The sequence below is a fragment of the Lolium rigidum genome, chromosome 2 (assembly GCF_022539505.1).
Source record: "Lolium rigidum isolate FL_2022 chromosome 2, APGP_CSIRO_Lrig_0.1, whole genome shotgun sequence".
In the NCBI taxonomy this organism is placed as follows: domain Eukaryota; kingdom Viridiplantae; phylum Streptophyta; class Magnoliopsida; order Poales; family Poaceae; genus Lolium; species Lolium rigidum.
Window position 1 is genome coordinate 19,437,941 of NC_061509.1, and position 22,026 is coordinate 19,459,966.

The 22,026-nt window shown below is 43.2% G+C and overlaps 1 pseudogene; it reads left to right on the forward strand.

Moving 5' to 3' along the window:
* Window positions 1-16,782: 16,782 nt before the first annotated feature.
* LOC124689301 lies at window positions 16,783-18,285 on the forward strand (annotated as a pseudogene).
* The last annotated feature ends 3,741 nt before the right edge of the window (window positions 18,286-22,026 follow it).

Sequence of the window (22,026 nt, forward strand, 5' to 3'; positions counted from 1 at the left end):
TTGGGGCCCCCGGGAGCTTCCCTCTGAGTGGCTCTCGGGTTGTTCTGGATGCTTCCGGGCCAAAATAGGAACACTGGGCGTTGATTTCGGTCCGATTCGAAAGAATATTTCGTTGCTAGGATTTCCGGAACCAAAAACAGCGAGAAACAGGAAGCTGGCCCTTCGGCATCTCGTCAATAGGTTAGTTCCGGAAAATGCATAATAATGACATATAAGTGTGCATAAAACATGTAGATATCATCAATAATGTGGCATGGAACATAAGAAATTATCGATACGTCGGAGACGTATCAGCATCCCCAAGCTTAGTTCCTGCTCGTCCGAGCAGGTAAAGCGATAACAAAGATAATTTCTGGAGTGACATGCCATCATAAACTTGATCATACTTTGTAAACATATGTAATGAATGCAGCGATCAAAACAATGGTAATGACATGAGTAAACAAGCTGAATCATAAAGCAATGACTTTTCATGAATAGCACTTTCAAGACAAGCATCAATAAGTCTTGCATAAGAATTAACTCATAAAGCAATAAATCAAAGTAAAGGTATTGAAGCAACACAAAGGAAGATAAAGTTTCAGCGGTTGCTTTCAACTTGTAACATGTATATCTCATGTATAATTGTCAACATAGAGTAATATAACAAGTACAATATGCAAGTATGTAGGAATCAATGCACAGTTCACACAAGTGTTTGCTTCTTGAGGTGGAGAGAGATAGGTGAACTGACTCAACATAAAAGTAAAAGAATGGTCCTTCAAAGAGGAAAGCATCGATTGCTATATTTGTGCTAGAGCTTTTATTTTGAAAACATGAAACAATTTTGTCAACGGTAGTAATAAAGCATATGAGTTATGTAAATTATATCTTACAAGTTGCAAGTCTCATGCATAGTATACTAATAGTGCCCGCACCTTGTCCTAATTAGCTTGGACTACCGGATCTTTGCAATGCACATGTTTTAACCAAGTGTCACAATGGGGTACCTCCATGCCGCTCGTACAAAGGTCTAAGGAGAAAGCTCGCATTTTGGATTTCTCGCTTTTGATTATTCTCAACTTAGACATCCATACCGGGACAACATGGACAACAGATAATGGACTCCTCTTTAATGCATAAGCATGTGGCAACAATTATTATTCTCATATGAGATTGAGGATATATGTCCAAAACTGAAACTTCCACCATGAATCATGGCTTTAGTTAGCGGCCCAATGTTCTTCTCTAACAATATGCATGCTCCAACCATAAAGGTGGTAGATCTCTCTTACTTCAGACAAGATGGACATGCATAGCAACTCACATGATATTCAACAAAGAATAGTTGATGGCGTCCCCAGAAGCATGGTTATCGCACAACAAGCAACTTAATAAGAGATAAAGTGCATAAGTACATATTCAATACCACAATAGTTTTTAAGCTATTTGTCCCATGAGCTATATATTGCAAAGGTGAATGATGGAATTTTAAAGGTAGCACTCAAGCAATTTACTTTGGAATGGCGGATAAATACCATGTAGTAGGTAGGTATGGTGGACACAAATGGCATAGTGGTTGGCTCAAGTATTTTGGATGCATGAGAAGTATTCCCTCTCGATACAAGGTTTAGGCTAGCAAGGTTATTTGAAACAAACACAAGGATGAACCGGTGCAGCAAAACTCACATAAAAGACATATTGTAAACATTATAAGATTCTACACCGTCTTCCTTGTTGTTCAAAACTCAATACTAGATATTATCTAGACTCTAGAGAAACCAAATATGCAAACCAAATTAGCAAGCTCTAAGTGTTTCTTCATTAATGGGTGCAAAGTATATGATGCAAGAGCTTAAACATGAGCACAACAATTGCCAAGTATCAAATTATCCAAGACATTTTAGAGTTACTACATGTAGTATTTTCCAATTCCAACCATATAACAATTTAACGAAGAAGAGACTTCGCCATGAATACTATGAGTAGAGCCTAAGGACATACTTGTCCATATGCTACAGCGGAGCGTGTCTCTCTCCCACAAAGTGAATGCTAGGATCCATTTTATTCAAACAAAACAAAAACAAAAACAAACCGACGCTCCAAGCAAATTGCATAAGATGTGACGGAATAAAAATATAGTTTCAGGGGAGGAACCTGATAATGTTGTCGATGAAGAAGGGGATGCCTTGGGCATCCCCAAGCTTAGACGCTTGAGTCTTCTTAGAATATGCAGGGGTGAACCACCGGGGCATCCCCAAGCTTAGAGCTTTCACTCTCCTTGATCATATTGTATCATACTCCTCTCTTGATCCTTGAAAACTTCCTCCACACCAAACTCGAAACAACTCATTAGAGGGTTAGTGCACAATAAAAATTAACATGTTCAGAGGTGATACAATCATTCTTAACACTTCTGGACATTGCATAAAGCTACTGGACATTAATGGATCAAAGAAATTCATCCAACATAGCAAAAGAGGCAATGCGAAATAAAAGGCAGAATCTGTCAAAACAGAACAGTCCGTAAAGATGGATTTTATTAGGCCACCAGACTTGCTCAAATGAAAATGCCCAAATTTAATGAAAGTTGAGTACATATCTGAGGATCATGCACGTAAATTTTCTTAATTTTCTGAGCTACCTACAGGGAGGTAGACCCAGATTCGTGACAGCAAAGAAATCTGGAACTGCGCAGTAATCCAAATCTAGTACTTACTTTACTATCAAAGACTTTACTTGGCACAACAAAACACAAAACTAAGATAAGGAGAGGTTGCTACAGTAGTAAACAACTTCCAAGACACAAATATAAAACAAAGTACTGTAGCAAAATAACACATGGGTTATCTTCCAAGAAGTTCTTTCTTTATAGCCATTAAGATGGGCTCAGCAGTTTTAATGATGCACTCGCAAGAAATAGTATTTGAAGCAAAAGAGAGCATCAAGAGGCAAATTCAAAACACATTTAAGTCTAACATGCTTCCTATGCATGAGAATCTTGTAAATAAACAAGTTCATGAAGAGTAAAGTGACAAGCATAGGAAGATAAAACAAGCGTAGCTTCAAAAATTTCAGCACATAGAGAGGCATTTTAGTAACATGAAAATTTCTACAACCATATTTTCCTCTCTCATAATTTCAGTAGCAACATGAGCAAACTCAACAATATAACTATCACATAAAGCATTCTTATCATGAGTCTCATGCATAAAATTATTACTCTCCACATAAGCATAATCAATTTTATTAGTTGTAGTGGGAGCAAATTCAACAAAGTAGCTATCATTATTATTCTCATCGAGTGTAGGAGGCATAGTATAATCACAACAAAATTTACTCTCCATAGTAGGTGGCACCAAAAGACCACTATCATTATAATCATAAATAGGAGGCAAAGTATCATCAAAGAAAATTTTCTCCTCAATGCTTGGGGGACTAAAAAGATCATGAAAACCAGACTTCCCCAAGCTTAGAACTTTCTATATTATTATCAACAATGGTGTTCAAAGCGTTCATACTAATATTACTACCGACATGCAAATAAGATTTCATAGGTTTTTTAATTTTCGCATCAAACCATCCATGTCTTAAATCAGGAAATAGAATAAGAAGCTCATTGTTGTCCATTATGCCAAACTACTGTAAACAAGAAACAAAAAGATGCAATTGCAGGATCTAAAGGAAATAGCTTCGAGCACAAACACAATGGCGCCAGAAAAGTACTATTACCTGGAACCGGAGTATGAGTGCCTTTTACCTTTCCTCCCCGGCAACGACGCCAGAAAAGTGCTTGATGTCTACGGGAGCTTCTATTCTTGTAGACAAGTGTTGGGCCTCCAAGAGCGAGAGGTTTGTAGAACAGCGGCAAGTTTCCCTTAAGTGGATCACCCAAGGTTTATCGATCTCGGGGAGGAAGAGGTCAAAGATATCCCTCTCATGCAACCCTACAACCACAAAGCAAGAAGTCTCTTGTGTCCCCAACACACCTAATAGGTGTACTAGTTCGGCGAAGAGATAGTGAAATACAGGTGGTATGAATAAGTAGTAGCAACGGAACCGGAAAAGTGCTTTGCCTAGGACAGTAATCAAGCAGTAGTAACGCATGACAGTAGTAACGCTAGCAGTAGTAACGCAAGTAAAACGATAAACAAGCAGCGATAGCAGTATTTAGGAACAAGGCCTAGGGATTAGACTTTCACTAGTGGACACTCTCAACTTTGATCACATAATAGAATAGATAGATGCATACTCTACACTCTTGTTGGATGATGAACACATTGCGTAGGATTACACGAACCCTCAATGCCGGAGTTAACAAGCTCCACAATTCAATGCTCATATTTAAATAACCTTAGAGTGCAAGAAAGATCAATTCGACTAAACCAAGTACTAACATAGCATGCACACTTGTCACCTTAATGCTATGTAGGAGGAATAATACACATCAATACTATCATAGCAATAGTTAACTTCATAATCTACAAGAGATCATAATCATAGCATAAACCAAGTACTAACACGGATGCACACACTCGTCACCATTACACCGTGCGGGAGGAATAAAACTACTTTAATAACATTGCTAGAGTAGCACATAGATAAATTGTGGTACAAAATACATTGCAATCATAAAGAGATATAGATAAGCACTTCACTACGCCATTCATAACGGTGAGTAAGTATTCGTGAAATATAGCCTAAGAGACCCACACGGTGCACACACTTGTCACCTTTACACACGTGGGACAAGGAGTCTCCGGAGATCACATAAGTAAAACTCTCTTGACTAGCATAGTGACATCTAGATTACAAGCATCATCATATGAATCTCAATCATGTAAGGCAGCTCATGAGATTATTGTATTGAAGTACATAGGAGAGAGATGAACCACATAGCTACCGGTACAGCCCCGAGCCTCGATGGAGAACTACTCCCTCCTCATGGGAGCAGCAGCGGTGATGAAGATGGCGGTGGAGATGGCAGCGGTGTCGATGGAGAAGCCTTCCGGGGGCACTTCCCTGCTCCGGCAGGGTGCCGGAACAGAGACTCATGTCCCCTAGATCTTGGCTTCGCGATGGCGGCGGCTCTGGAAGGTTTTCCGTATCGTGGTTCTTCGTCTCAGGGGTTTCGCGACGGAGGCTTTAAGTAGGCGGAAGGGCAGCCTCGGAGGGGGCCTGGGGGGCCCACACCATAGGGTGGCGCGGGCCACACCCAGGCCGCGTCGGCCTGTGGTCTGGTGGGCCTGTGCCCCCTCTCTGGCGGTTCTAGGGTGTTCTGGATGCTTCCGGGAAAAATAGGAACCTGGGTCTTGATTTCGTCCGATTCCGAGAATATTTCCTTACTAGGATTTCTGGAACCAAAAACAGCAGAAAACAGGAACTGGCCCTTCGGCATCTCGTCAATAGGTTAGTTCCGGAAAACGCATAATAATGACATATAATGTGCATAAAACATGTAGATATCATCAATAATGTGGCATGGAACATAAGAAATTATCGATACGTCGGAGACGTATCACGTGCCGGAACAGAGACTCCTGTCCCCCAGATCTTGGCTTCGCGATGGCGGCGGCTCTGGAAGGTTTTCTCTGGTTTCGTCGAACGTGGTAGGGTTTTCACGACGGAGGCTTTAAGTAGGCGGAAGGGCAAGGTCGGTGGAGTCCTGGTGGGACCACACACTAGGCCGGCGCGGCCGGGGCTTGGGCCAAGCCGCCCTACCGTGTCCCCACCTCGTGGCCCACTTCGTTTCCCCTTCGGACTTCGGAAGCTTCGTGGAAAAATAGGACCACGGGCGTTGATTTCGTCCAATTCCGAGAATATTTCCTTTCTAGGATTTCGAAACCAAAAACAGCAGAAAACAACAAGCTGTCCCTTCGGCATCTCGTCAATAGGTTAGTTCCGGAAAACGCATAAATATGACATAAAGTATGTATAAAACATGTAGATATCATCAATAATGTGGCATGGAACATAAGAAATTATCGATACGTCGGAGACGTATCAGCATCCCCAAGCTTAGTTCTCGCTCGTCCCGAGCAGGTAAACGATAACAAAGATAATTTCTGGAGTGACATGCCATCATAACCTTGATCATACTATTGTAAGCATATGTAATGAATGCAGCGATCAAAACATGAGTAAACAAATGAATCATAAAGCAAAGACTTTTCATGAATAGTACTTTCAAGACAAGCATCAATAAGTCTTGCATAAGAGTTAACTCATAAAGCAATAGATTCAAAGTAAAGGTATTGAAGCAACACAAAGGAAGATTAAGTTTCAGCGGTTGCTTTCAACTTATAACATGTATATCTCATGGATATTGTCAATGTAAAGTAATATAACAAGTGCAATATGCAAGTATGTAGGAATCAATGCACAATTCACACAAGTGTTTGCTTCTTGAGGTGGAGAGAGATAGGTGAACTGACTCAACATAAAAGGTAAAAGAATGGCCCTTCGCAGAGGGAAGCATTGATTGCTATATTTGTGCTAGAGCTTTGGTTTTGAAAACATAAAGAGAGCATAAAAGTAAAATTTTGAGAGGTGTTTGTTGTTGTCAACTAATGGTAGTGGGCACTCTAACCCCCTTGCCAGACAAACCTTCAAAGAGCGGCTCCCATGAAGGACGTTATCTCTACCAGCAAGGTAGATCATCCCTCTTCTCTTTTGTTTACACATGTATTTTAGATTTATTTATGGATGACACTCCTCCCAACCTTTTGCTTACACAAGCCATGGCTAACCGAATCCTCGGGTGCCTTCCAACATTCACATACCATGAAGGAGTGTCTATTTGCAAAATTAAGTTGCTTACCGATGAATCAGAGCAAAACATGTGAAGAGAATTATTAATGAAGGTTGATTAATTGGGAGTGGGAACCCCGCGCCGACTCTTTTGCAAAATTATTGGATAAGCGGATGAAGCCACTAGTCCATTGGTGAAAGTTGCCCAACAAGATTGAAAGATAAACACCACATACTTCCTCATGAGCTATAAAACATTGACACAAATCAGAGGTGATAAATTTTGAATTGTTTAAAGGTAGCACTCAAGCAATTTACTTTGGAATAGCGGAGAAATACCATCTAGTAGGTAGGTATGGTGGACACAAATGGCATAGTGGTTGGCTCAAGGATTTTGGATGCATGAGAAGTATTCCCTCTCGATACAAGGCTTAGGCTAGCAAGGTTATTTGAAACAAACACAAGGATGAACCGGTGCAGCAGAACTCACATAAAATACATATTGTAAACATTATAAGACTCTACACCGTCTTCCTTGTTGTTCAAACTCTTTACTAGAAATTATCTAGACCTTAGAGAGACCAATTATGCAAACCAAATTTTAGCAAGATCTATGTATTTCTTCATTAATGGGTGCAAAGTATATGATGCAAGAGCTTAAACATGAGCACAACAATTGCCAAATATCAAATTATCCAAGACATTTTATCAATTACTACATGTAGCATTTCCCGTTTTCAACCATATAACAATTAACAAAGCAGTTTCAACCTTCGCCATGAACATTAAAAGCTAAGAACACATGTGTTCATATGAACCAGCGGAGCGTGTCTCTCTCCCACACAAGCATTTATTCAAACAAAAGCAAAAACAAAAACAAACAGACGCTCCAAGTAAAGTACATAAGATGTGACCGAATAAAAATATAGTTTCAAGAGAAGGAACTCGATAATTTGTTGATGAAGAAGGGGATGCCTTGGGCATCCCCAAACTTAGATGCTTGAGTCTTCTTGAAATATGCAGGGATGAACCACGGGGGCATCCCCAAGCTTAGACTCTTCACTCTTCTTGATCATAGTATATCATCCTCCTCTCTTGACCCTTGAAAACTTCCTCCACACCAAACTCGAAACAAACTCATTAGAGGGTTAGTGCATAATAAAAATTCACATGTTCAGAGGTGACACAATCATTCTTAACACTTCGGACATTGTCCAAAGCTACTTGGAAGGTAATGGAACAAAGAAATCCACCCAACACAGCGAAAGAAGCAATGCGAAATAAAAGGCAGAATCTGTCAAAACAGAACAGTCCGTAAAGACGAATTTTATTGAGGCACCAGACTTGCTCAGATGAAAATGCCCAAATTGAATGAAATTTGCGTACATATCTGAGGATCACGCACGTAAATTGGCAGATTTTTCTGAGTTACCTACAGAGAGGTAGATCGAAATTCGTGACAGCAAGAAATCTGTTTCTGCGCAGTAATCCAAATCTAGTATGAACCTTACTATCAAAGACTTTACTTGGCACAACAATGCAACAAAACTAAGATAAGGAGAGGTTGCTACAATAGTAAAAACTTCCAAGACACAAATATAAAATAGAGGTACTGTAGCAAAATAAACACATGGGTTATCTCCCAAGAAGTTCTTTCTTTATAGCCATTAAGATGGGCTCAGCAGTTTTAATGATGCACTCGCAAGAAATAGTAGTTGAAGTAAAAGAAAGCATCAAGAAGCAAATTCAAAACACATTTAAGTCTAACATGCTTCCTATGCATAGGAATCATGTAAATAAACAAATTCATGAAGCATAATGCAACAAGCATAGAAAGATAAAACAAGTGCAGCTTCAAGATTTTCAGCAAAAGAGAGGTGTTTTAGTAACATGAAAATTTCTAAAACCATATTTTCCTCTCTCATAATAACTTTCAGTAGCAACATGAGCAAACTCAACAATATAACTATCACATAAAGCATTCTTATCATGAGTCTCATGTATAAAATTATTACTCTCCACATAGGCATAATCAATTTTATTAGTTGTAGTGGGAGCAAATTCAACAAAGTAGCTATCATTATTATTCTCATCATCAAATATAGGAGGCATAGTATAATCACAATAAAATTCACTCTCCATAGTAGGCGGCACTAGAAGACCACTATCATTATAATTATCATAAATAGGAGGCAAAGTATCACCAAAGAAATTTTTCTCCTCAATGCTTGGTGGACTAAAAAGATCATGCTCATCAAAACCAGCTTCCCCAAGCTTAGAATTTTCCATATCATTAGCAACAATGGTGTTCAAAGCGTTCATACTAATATGTTCCATAGGTTTTTTAATTTTCGCATCAAACCATCCATGTCTTAAATCAGGAAATAGAATAAGAAGCTCATTGTTGTCCATTATGCCTAACTAGTGTAAACAAGAAACAAAAAGATGAAATTGCAGGATCTAAAGGAAATAGCTTCGAGCACACACACAACGGCGCCAGAAAAGTACTTTACCTGGGACCGGAGTATGAGAGCCTTTTACCTTTCCTCCCCGGCAACGGCGCTAGAAAAGTGCTTGATGTCTACGGGTGCTTCTATTCTTGTAGACAGTGTTGGGCCTCCAAGAGCAGAGGTTTGTAGAACAGCTGAAGCAAGTTTCCCTTAAGTGGATCACCCAAGATTTATCGAACTCAGGGAGGAAGAGGTCAAAGATATCTCTCTCAAGCAACCCTGCAACCACAAAGCAAGAAGTCTCTTGTGTCCCCAACACACCTAATAGGTGCACTAGTTCGGCGAAGAGATAGTGAAATACATGTGGTATGAATAAATGCGAGCAGTAGCAACGGCACCAGAAAAGTGCTTTGCTGTCCAGGACTGGCGTGCAGTTGATGGTAGTAATATTGCAGGAAGTATAGATGCAGTAAAACAGTAAACAAACATCGATAGCAGTATTTAGGAACAAGGCCTAGGGATCATACTTTCACTAGTGGACACTCTCAACATTGATCACATACCAGAATAAATAGATAGATGCTAGACTCTACACCCTCTTGTTGGATGATGAACACCACTAACTGTGTAGGATTACACGAACCCTCAATGCTCGGAGTTAACAAGCTCCACAATATTCAATGTTCATATTTAAATAACCTTAGAGTGCATAACAGATCAACATAACCAAACCAAGTACTAACATAGCATGCACACTCGTCACCTTCACACTACGAAAGGAGGCATAGATCACATCAATACCATCATAGCAATAGTTAACTTCATAATCTACAAGAGATCACAATCATAGCCTACGCCAAGTACTACACGATGCACACAATGTCACCATTACACCGTGCAGGAGGAATAAACTACTTTAATAACATCACTAGAGTAGCACGCAGATATATTGTGATACAAAACACATTGCAATCATAAAGAGATATAAATAAGCACTTCACTATGCCATTCATAACGGTGAATAAGTATTCTGTGAAATATAGCCTAAGAGACCCACACGGTGCACACACTCGTCACCTTTACACACGTGGGACAAGGAGTCTCCGGAGATCACATAAGTAAAACCCACTTGACTAGCATAATGACATCTAGATTACAAGCATCATCATATGAATCTCAATCATGTAAGGCAGCTCATGAGATTATTGTATTGAAGCACATAGGAGAGAGATTAACCACATAGCTACCGGTACAACCCCGAGCCTCGATGGAGAACTACTCCCTCCTCATGGGAGACAAGCAGCGTTGATGAAGATGGCGGTGGTGTCGATGGAGGAGCCTTCCGGGGCACTTCCCCGTCCCGGCGGCGTGCCGGAACAGAGACTCCTGTCCCCCAGATCTTGGCTTCGCGATGGCGGCGGCTCTGGAAGGTTTTCTCTGGTTTCATCGAACGTGGTAGGGTTTTCGCGACGGAGGCTTTAAGTAGGCGGAAGGGCAAGGTCGGTGGAGTCCTGGTGGGACCACACACTAGGCCGGCGCGGCCAGGGCTTGGGCCGCGCCGCCCTACTGTGTCCCCACCTCGTGGCCCCACTTCGTTTCCCCTTCGGACTTCTGGATGCTTCGTGGAAAAATAGGACCCTGTGCGTTGATTTCGTCCAATTCCGAGAATATTTCCTTTCTAGGATTTCTGAAACCAAAAAACAGCAGAAAACATCAACTGGCCCTTCGGCATCTCGTCAATAGGTTAGTTCCGGAAAACACATAAATATGACATAAAGTATGTATAAAACATGTAGATATCATCAATAATGTGGCATGGAACATAAGAAATTATCGATACGTCGGAGACGTATCAATGTATAGTGTGGATGATGATGTTTGTTTGCGAAGAATAGTAAAGAACAATTGCAGTAGATTGTATTTGAGATGTAAAGAATTGGACCGGGGTCCACATTTCACTAGTGGTGTCTCTCCCATAAGATAAATAGATGTTGGGTGAACAAATTACAGTTGGGCAATTGACAAATAAAGAAGGCATAACAATGCACATACATATATCATGATGAGTACTATGAGATTTAATGAGGGCATTACGACAAAGTACATAGACCGCTATCCAGCATGCATCTATGCCTAAAAAGTCCACCTTCAGGTCATCATCCGAACCCCCTCCAGTATTAAGTTGCAAACAACAGACAATTGCATTAAGTATGGTGCGTAATGTAATCAACAAAAATATCCTTAGACAACGCATCGATGTTTTATCCCTAGTGGCAACAGCACATCCACAACCTTAGAGGTTGTTGTCACTCCCCCAGATTCAATGGAAGCATGAACCCACTATCGAGCATAAATACTCCCTCTTGGAGTTACAAGTATCAACTTGGCCAGAGCCTCTACTAGCAACGGAGAGCATGCTAGAACATAAACAACATATATGATAGACTGATAATCAACTTGACTTAGTATTCAATATTCATCGGATCCCAACAAACACAACATGTAGGATTACAAATAGATGATCTTGATCATGATAGGCAGCTCACAAGATCTAACATGATAGCACAATGAGGAGAAGACAACCATCTAGCTACTGCTATGGACCCATAGTCTAGGGGTGGACTACTCACACATCGATCCGGAGGCGATCATGGCGATGAAGAGACCTCCGGGAGATGATTCCCCTCTCCGGCAGGGTGCCGGAGGCGATCTCCTGAATCCCCCAAGATGGGATTGGCGGCGGCGGCGTCTCTGGAAGGTTTTCCGTATCGTGGTTCTCGGTACTGGGGGTTTCGCGATGAAGGCTTTAAGTAGGCGGAAGGGCGGAGTCGGAGGAGTCACGGGGGCCCCACAAGCTAGGGCCGCGCGGGCCCCCCTTAGGCCGCGCCGCCCTAGTGTGGCGGCGCCCCGTGGCCCCACTTCGTATCTCCCTCGGTCTTCCGGAAGCTTCGTGGAAAAATAGGCCCACGGGCGTTGATTTCGTCCAATTCCGAGAATATTTCTTTACTAGGATTTCTGAAACCAAAAACAGCAGAAAACAGCAATCGGCTCTTCAAAGATCTCGTCAATAGGTTAGTGCCGGAAAATGCATAATAATGACATATAATGTGTATAAAACATGTGAGTATCATCATAAAAGTAGCATGGAACATAAGAAATTATAGATACGTTTGAGACGTATCAGCCGTCGCCACCAACACCGCAGCGGCCGTCGCTGCCGCCACCGACGCCGTCCCCGCCTTCGGCGGTGTGGGAGCGACCTTGGCCCCGGGCTCTACATTGACACCGCCCGGGATGCCCTTCCACCAGGTCCGTTTCCCTCCGTCGCCGTCACCGCTTCCGGCTTGGATCGCTATCCGCCACGTATCGGCGGCGGTGAGGCTGCGCAGTCTGCCGCACGCGGCCTCCTAGTACGTCGGCGTGTGCGGGAGATGCGTGATCCGAAGCTGCAGCTCCTCCAAGTTGCGATTCGTTGCGCGAGACCTCGTTCTCATCCGTTGCGTCGGGGGTCTTGGGCGTGCGGTTTCACCCACGGGCGGCGGACATGTTGTTTCTCCCGTGGGCAACGACCTCAAAGTCTGCGCCATCGACAGTCATCCGGCGGGGAGAAGGCATGGTGTCACCGACAGGAGCGCACCGCGTAGCACCACTGTATTCCGCCGCCGGCCGCCGCGCGAGCTCCTTTTGTCCCGCGGGTTTCCATGGGATCCAGGTGGTTGTACAGGTGCACGTCCGACGGGCGGATGGTGTCCACTTTATGTTCAGGGGTCAACAATAAAGCGTCCCAGTCCATTTCAGGTTGAGAGTAATAAAACAAGCCGAGATGTAAAAGGCTCGTTTTTAGGTGTTAGGTTTGTGTTGCGTCGAGTCATGGTTTGTTTAGGTTGCAGCTCGAGGATGAGCTGCATGTCCAGGTGGGGTGTAGTGTTAGAGTACACCATGGGCCTGGGCCCGTTAGTCTTATGGTTTGCTTAGGGCTCATGTAAGCCTTGCTTGGGAGTCAAGTAAACCTCTCTATATATGGAGAGGAGATGTATCAATCTAATCAAGCAAGAATTAAGAAGGAAATCCCTTCCCTCTTGCCACCGGCCGTGGGCAAGGCACCCGGCCGGCCTTCTCGCGCCCCCGCAGCTCTCTCTCTCCCTCCCAAACCCTAGCAGCCACATAACAGAAGTAATCAAGACTATAGACGATGCTTGGTTTGTCATCGCAGAAAACAAACTTGTTAGTGGATATTAAAGAGAGGCCAAGTAAAACGGTGGGATTAGTGCAAATCTCGGTAGCGTGGTGCTCCTATTTAAAATATAAACATATGGAAAATAACACACAAATGGTGAGGTGGTGGATGACATTGGAGATTTCACATGGCGTGGCATGCTAGGATTGCTTATGGATGTTCGATGAGGTGAACAGCTTCCTATTTAAATATTATAGATTAGAAATGAATTTTTCTTATCTTCATCAATAGATCATGTACTCATGTTTCTTTATTCAATGCAAAATTATGATTCAGGACTCCTAGCCTTCTCCCATGTCTTCAGCGGGCAACACTACCTAAGAGACACTAAAATAGTTTAGATAAATAATTGGGCTAAAGTACACCATGAAGTGTGTCAATTCAGTCAGCATTCTATATCTTTTAATGAAATTCTTTATTTGACAATATATAAATGAGACTTTCCTATTTGACTTAGAGGGAGATATTTTGCTTCCCTATTTTCTTCCTAATATGGGCATAGGCCCAAGAAAAAGTTCAAGTTCCGACGTCGCATTCCTTGTTGAAGATATTGTTTTGCCTATGCGACATCAAAACAGGCAAACATTACTACCGCCTGAACTCAGATGGGAGTGTAGAGGGGTATCCTTGACGCACAACGCCCGCAGACACTGCCGTGTCAGTGTCGGATGAGCCGGCAAGTATTTCTCCAAAACCACACAGCTACAAACCCGCGAAGATTCGTGGCATAGAAGCCTCGTGAGGAAGTGAGACCGGCGGTGAGATCTAGGGTCTTCTGGTAGTGACGACGTGCCATAAGGTGTTCATGACCTTGAGGTCAAGAACTCAGCCTTATTGGGTAAGTGGCTATTCAAGCTACTTACCGAGAATGGCATATGGCAGACCATGGTTAGAAGAAAGTACATAGGTGAAAAAGCGTTATCCCAGATCCTTTGGAAACCGGGAGATTCGCATTTTTGGGCTGGCCTAATGGCAACGAAGAAATTCTTCTTTAGATATGGTACTTTCATTATTAAGGATGGATCGCAGATACGGTTCTGGGAGGATACATGGCTAGGGAATAGGCCTCTCTCAGAACAATATCCAGGCGTTATTTAGCATTGTCCGTCGCAAAAGTGATACCATTGCTTCCGTAATGGCAACCTCACCTCCGAATGTGACGTTTAGACGAGATTTAATTGGTCCGAGACTTATTGCATTGAATGCCCTACTGTTGCGTTTGGCATCCGTTCAGTTGTCGGAAGGGCAAGATGAATTTCGATGGAACTTACAGTCCAATGGAAAGTTCTCTCGTACAATGCCATTCTCCAACCGGTCATACCAGTTGATAAGAACAAGAAGATTTGGAAGATGAAGATACCGCTTAAAATTAAGATTTTTTGCTGGTATTTACGTCGAGGAGTAATCCTAACCAAAGATAATCTTGTGAAACGGAATTGGCATGGGAATACGCGGTGCGTTTTTTGTCAACAAAATGAGACGATTAAGCACTTGTTCTTGCAATGCCGCTTTGCCAGATATGGTCATGCATCCAATTAACTTCCGATCTATATCCCCCAACTAGTATGGCCAACATCTTTGGTAATTGGCTTCATGGTATCGGCCACAGATTTAGAACGTTTATTAGGGTGGGAGCGTTTGCCATGATATGGTCGCTATGGCTGTGTAGAAATGACAAAGTTTTTAATGATAAAGTTTGTTCTCTCTTGCAGGTTATTTACAGATGCACAACTACTCTCCGTTCATGGTCTGCACTAGAGAAGGTGAAGAACCGAGATCTGTTTACGGAGGTCTGTACACGGTTGGAGGACACGGCGAGGGATATATACTTTTTCCCAACATGGGTGGCAGCATAATCTACGGATTGGCCCTCCGCCTTCTTCCTAGGCGTTTTTTACATTCACTGTGCTTGTTATGTAATTCGCCTCCTTTTTATTTCAACACTATTGAGACTCGTTGAACGGCTGTGTGCATCTTAGTTATGCGAGAGGTCGGGTGTAATTGCTTCGCATTGAGTAATAAAGCGTCCATTATCTAAAAAAAATAAGTTGTAGTGTGTGTGCTTGTATGGTTTTCGGGTCCGGTTTCCCTTATTAACTGGACCAATTTCCCTCTTCTATAATGCAAAGGCAGAGCTCCTGCCCTTCACCGTTAACCCTGGGCCACGCGAGAGGGACAGGAAGATTGCACATTTTGCCATATTTTTTTTGGGCACATGGTCCTTTGATCCGTGAGCTTTCTCTCGTCCCTGGGAAAGGGGGGCTTTCGGTGTCCTTTGATCCGCCAACTTTTTCTTGTCCATGTCCGGTACAGAGCTCTACCGGCGGCGCGCCGTGCTGGCGCATAGCGGCGGCGATGGCGTGAGGCTGATGGGCTAGGGAGGGTGGCTCAGGCACGATCACCGAGGGCGTCCTTGGCACGGTGGCCGTGGGCGGCGACCCAAGCACTGCAACAACGATGTGGGCCTTCTTCCGCGTACCATCTGCTCAGGCCTATGCCGTCTCGGGCACTCCTCTCGGCTCACGCTCCTTCCTGCGCTTCGATTTGTGCTTATATGTGGCCTTAATGATCGGTTAATCTTAACTCATGATAAGTGATGATATCTGGATTGCATTTGCATCTAACATGCTTCTTCGTCGTGAGAGCTGTACGACTGAATCTGCTAGGTACAGTTCATCTACGAGCACCGCAGACTTGTTGCGGTTCTCGTTTTGACAATTTACATGGATTTTTTTTTTGAGTTTATAGTTCAGTTTATACATGGTTAAGTTAACAGTGTGTTGATCACTGAACTTGGAGTGAATATTTACATGTCACTTGTTCATTTTCCTTGGAGTATATGTTGGCTTGACCTCATGTATGCGGTGAATGTGAGCCCAATTTCTGAATTAAAATCCAACGAATGTAACCTTTTGAATTAAGATTGGTCGGCGACCAAATGTACGGGACAATCATTCGGTCATTTAACCATGAACAAACATGTTACATACTGCTGCTTTAGTCCTCTTAAAAAATGGTCACATAATGCCCCCTGTTAGTGGTCAAAATGTACATGACTGTCATATTAGGAAAGAAATTTAGACCTAGTGTCAAATAAGGAAAAATAATAATTTCCAGGGACAAATACGGAAATCATATTTTGTTTTACCGTCAAATAAAGAATTTTATCAATACTTATATCGAAATTATCCATATTAGAAAGGCCAGGACCGTCCACACTCCACAGAGACGCCTCCATTCCCAAATCCTACTACTACCTTACCACCCCGAACCCTAGATCTATCGCGGTTCCCTGCCTCCAACTCCATTACCCAGCGCCGCGGACGGCGGTGATCGATGGCCTGACTCCATTTGTACCCGCCATCCATGGAGAAGGTCGCTGCGGCGTCGGCACCGGCGCCCGATGACGATCTCATCGGCCACCTCCCCGATGCCATCCTCGGCACCATCATCTCCCTCCTCCCAACAAAGGACGGTGGCCGCACGCGGTACTCTCTCGCCGATGGCGCCCCCTGGCGGTCCGCGCCTCTCAACCTCGACATCCTCACCTGGATCCCACATGTCCCCATCTCCGTCCTCGCCTCCGCCATCTCCCAAATACTATCCCAGCACCCTGGCCCCACCCGGCGATTCTCCTTCCCCTGCCACCACCTCGGGTTCTCTGCTGAGGTGGAGAGCTGGTTCCACTCCTGGTTCCACTCCGCAGCACTAGCCAATCTCCGGGAGCTCAATATCATCTACACCGATGGACTACTGCCACCATTCGTGTTGTGCTCTCGCATCCACCCTCCTCGTTGCCAAAATCAGCTATTGTCATTTCCCCCATGAGATCGTGTCACCTATGAATTTCCCCCTCCTCAAGAAGCTTTCATTGTTTAATGTTTCCATCTCGGAGGAAGTCTTCCATTTACTGATCTCTAGCTGCCATGTCTTGGAGAGTTTATTCATAAAAGGAGTTAAGTCTACGGGGCGCCTCCGTGTTAGCTCGCCGACTCTTAGGAGCATCGGTGCCTTTAGCAGCATACATAAGATAGAAGAATTGGTCATTGAGGACGCTCCTTGTCTTGAAAGGATACTATTACCTTACCACTTGGATCGTTTGACTATCCGGGTAGTTAGAGCACCTAAGCTCGAGATATTGGGCCCTTACTCACTGGTACAGATCTTCCTGCAGGTAGCAGATGCAACCAGCATTCGGCACTCCTACATACAGATATTTATCTTTTGATATTCATTTTCTTTTCTTCAGGGAATGAGCCCAGTCAGATTGGAAAACTCAATACACACCTTGAAGGTTCTGGCTCTCAGGTCTTCAGGCCGTGAATTGCACACGGTTCTTAACTTCCTCAGGGGGTTCCCCTGTTTGGAACGGCTCTACGTCATTGTGAGCACTCATATTTTGCTTGCTTATATGTATGATTTAATTGACATCTTATATGTTCAAGTTAGCAACAACTATATCATAAGCCTCTTCTTTTCATTTTGCAGTTTCACAAGCACTATGAGATGGATAATAAAAATGAGCCTCAGTATGACCCACTGCATCCAATTGAATGCCTTCAGACCCATCTGAAAAAAGTGGTGTTTAAGTCATTCGTAGGCAATGATAAACAGATTGACTTTGCGAGGTTCTTTGTTTTGAATGCAAAAGTGCTGAACAAAATTGAATTTGAAGGATACTGTTACTACAACAGTCAATCAGTTGCTTATCAACACAAGCTGCTACAAGTGGAAAACAGAGCTTCTCAGGATGCTTGGATTGAATTCAAGTGTCATAAGGGACCTGAGCATTACGGTCGTACTAATCTCGACGAGAATATCCATGATTTGTCACTGGCTGACCCCTTCAGACAGTGGTTGGCGCTTTGAAGATTGCACTGTCTTGTGCTCATTTTGTAGACGAGTGGCTTGAAGATTACTTTGTCTTCGCATAAGTCTGATCTACTCCTAGTCTATAGTTCCTCTGTAATTCCAGTAACTTACAAAGTTACCCCTGTTAAAACTGCAAACAAAATATTGGATGCATATTACTGCCGACATTCTTAGAAAGAGAGAGCTGGTAAGTGGTAGCCCCATCTGCCGATACTCCTCCTACTGTCTTATCCTTTGCAGTTATGGTTAGTTCTGCCTAAACTGGGCTAGAAACACATGGCTTGTTGAAATCTTGATTGTATTTTCAGTTTTATACAAAAGCATGAGTTGTTTAATTGCTGATTTTTGGTGTACATTTTGTTGTTTGCAGTACCATGCTTTATAAATGCATGAATCTCAATGTTAATTATCTTTACAGTTTTTATGCATTACTGCTAGAGAGATCTAGTAGTCTAGGCATCTTTATTGTTTGTGATACCATGCTTTACGGGTTTTTATTGCTGTCTATAGGGTATATTTCCTACCTTTAAGTAAAAAAGGAGAGGCTTGAGATACTGCAAGTACGGTAGTAGTTTCTGTGAAATTTACTCCCATTTGTTGTTTGGCATGCGTTTCTCATAGTCTGAAAGAATCTGCTAGAAGCCATGTGTCGTGGAACACACTTTTTAAAAGATTGTAGTAGCAGATATTTATGGCATGTATAGTACATATACATATAGTATATTTAATAATAAATACTTGAAATCTTTGAGGATGCATTTTAGCTCCCACACTTCCCAAGATGGCTAGGAAGATAGATGCTATCATAGCATGTACTGTAGGCCCAATTCCTTTCAATTGTATATTTCAGGATTGCTATAATTAGATTCAAACCCATTGCATGGCAACAACTACTGTTGAGTTGCTCAAGGATTTATTTGATAACCTGTAGATTGCATAAAAATGGACTGTATACAATTAAAACACGGTGAAATCAGAGGTTCGGTCTACTCGCAGTTATATGTCGAAGCTGCCTTTGTAAAGCGGTTGCTCGTACTGAAGACGCTTTGTCCAAACGAAATTCAGAAGGCATTACATATGTTCCTAAATGTTTACTCGCTATTTCATTGCATTTTATTTGGCTTGAACATATACAACCCATAACTAATCTGTATGGAAACTGGTTGGGTGAGTGGATATGAAAATGTGCCCAGTGATGTGGAGTTCCAGCTCGTGGAGTTGTGGCAAGTGGGGTTTGCTAGAATTTATCGTTGTCATCTAAACCAGGTTATACTGATATTAAATGAAAATTTCATGGCGTGAGGACACGGTGACTGGTGGCTTTGATGTTCCTCGTTGCTCTAGCGTCCGGACACCCCGGTTAGCATTGCGAGTCGCAGAAGACTAGAGATTGTTGCTGCTGAGATTTGGGACAAACTTGTTAGCATGTTTTTTGTATTACTGCTTGGAAGTATTTTTTTTAGGTGTGGCAGTGATCTTGGTGTGTACAGATTGTTAGCATATTTTTTTTGTACTTACTGTTTGGAAGTAGTATTTCTGAACATCTTTGTTGCTTGCAAAATCAAGCTTTTGCTGCATAACTATCACTGTCTACAGGGCACCATACATTCTTGAGTTTTGATGGATTTCCCATATACATGACAGAATCAGAAGGAAACTTTGTGACCTATTGTGGAGCTATGGTAAATAGGAGAAAATGTTTTACCTGTGGCATGTACAGTAGTACAAGTACACGATACTTGGCAAGTTTTACATCTTTCATGATATTATGTAATATGTACTTCGAATACTTCACAAGATGGCCAGGTACTTCGATTGGATCCTGGATCCCGGGATTTCATCAAGTGTTTAGTCTACCGAAGATCAAGGTAGTTAACAAAAAAGCGGATTTATCCCTTCAAAATAGCATCCCTCGTCTTTGTTAAAGTATAGAATTCTCACCTAGAGCTGCGGAACTCACGACTCTTTTAGAAAGTAGAATGACCAACTTTTACACGAATTTTCAAGTGGATGAGATCGGTCTAGTGGTCTAGTGAACATTTTGAAAATAATTTGTAACCTTCCATTTAAAAAAACGCATGTGAATGAATCAATAGTGCCTGCAGATTTGAAGTTCGATAAAAATCACAAATGATTTGCGAGCCGCGGGAAAATATCAAACCCAAAAACCTCTTCACATGCTATTTTAGCTAACCGGTTTTGCTTTTTCAGCGAAAAACTTGCTGATTTATGATTTAACGTACTGTCTGCACACCAGATTTTTCTGGATTTGTTAGAAATTTTTTATCTCGGTTTTTTATTTATTTTCTAACAAAAAAAAGAGGGAAGCAAAAATCCCTGACTAGGGCATCTTACCAAATTTGTCCAAATTCAAAGCCCAAGAGTCACGGCTGACGACCACTCCCAAGTGCCAGACCACTTCCCCAAACATTTCCGCCGTTGTGGGCGGCGGCCAACCCTAGCTCTCCATCCCGGGATGGCGACACCGCCGGCGTGAGGCCGCGGTCCGCGCCTTGTGGCCAAATCATCAACCCCCGCCATGGAGAAGGAGGCTGCAGCGTCGGCCCCCGCGCCGGACAAGGGAGAATCCAGCGGAGCCAAGGGGATGTGGGCACGGAGCGGCGACGATGACGACTTCACCGACGATCTCATCAGCAGGCTCCCCGACGCCATCCTCGGCACCATCATCTCCCTCTCTCCCCACCAAGGACGGCGGCCGCACGGCAGTGCCCTCTCCCGCCGTTGGCGCCCGCAGCTGGCGGCTCCGCGACCCTCAACCTCGACGTCGGCACCACCGCCTCCTCCATCCCGCCTTCCACCGTCTCCCGGATAATCTCCCGCCACCCCAGGCCTCTCCCGCAAGTTCTCCTTCCACGGCCTCACGTCGGCCGGCGAGGCCTCGAGCTGGCTGGGTACTGGTACAGACTAGGTTCCACTCCCGAGCGGCCGAGCCCTCGCAAACCTCGAGGAGCTCGACATCGGCTACGCGTCCCGGACAATCAGGCCGCTGCCGCCGTTCGTGCTCCGCTCGGCGTCCACCCTCCTCGTCCTCAAGATCAACAAATGCGATTTCTGCGACCAGATCGCGTCGGGCATGAGTGTCCCCCGCTTCAAGCACTCTCTTTGCTCTCGGCCTGCCGTGCCCCGGAGAGCTTAGCCCTGGAGAGCTTATTCATCTCGAAAGTTCACTCTGCCCGTTGCGGCCCTGCTAGCTGGATGGGCGTTCCTCGGATCAGCAAACCGATGTCCGTGCTCTGCTCCGCTTGATGTCCACCCTCCTCGTCCTTACAAAAGCCATATTTATATCGATATAACATATTTTTAGTTTTTAGCCCATAAATAAAATAGAAAAATCATGGCCAATTTTATCCTGGCATTCTAATAAAGAGATGCATTTTTCTTTCTCACCATGTCACCCTATTCCTCTTCTATGACTCTCTCAAGAACCACTATCTTAGAATTGCTACAATAATATGAAGAAATAGCTTTGTGAAAGAAAAGTAGGTTAAGTAAATAATTTCCATAACCAATTCCGCTTAACCGAAAAATACTGGCGCGAGAATGACTTGTAAAAAGTATCACTTGTAAATATAGTTCATTTGATGAATGGTACTACCACATCACATGTATTAAAATATCCATAGTTTATCATTTGGCAGTGACTTTATGTAAATTTTTCTCGGTGGCATCTAGCGACTGTTGATACTAATTTACCTCCATGCAATATAGCAGGCAAAC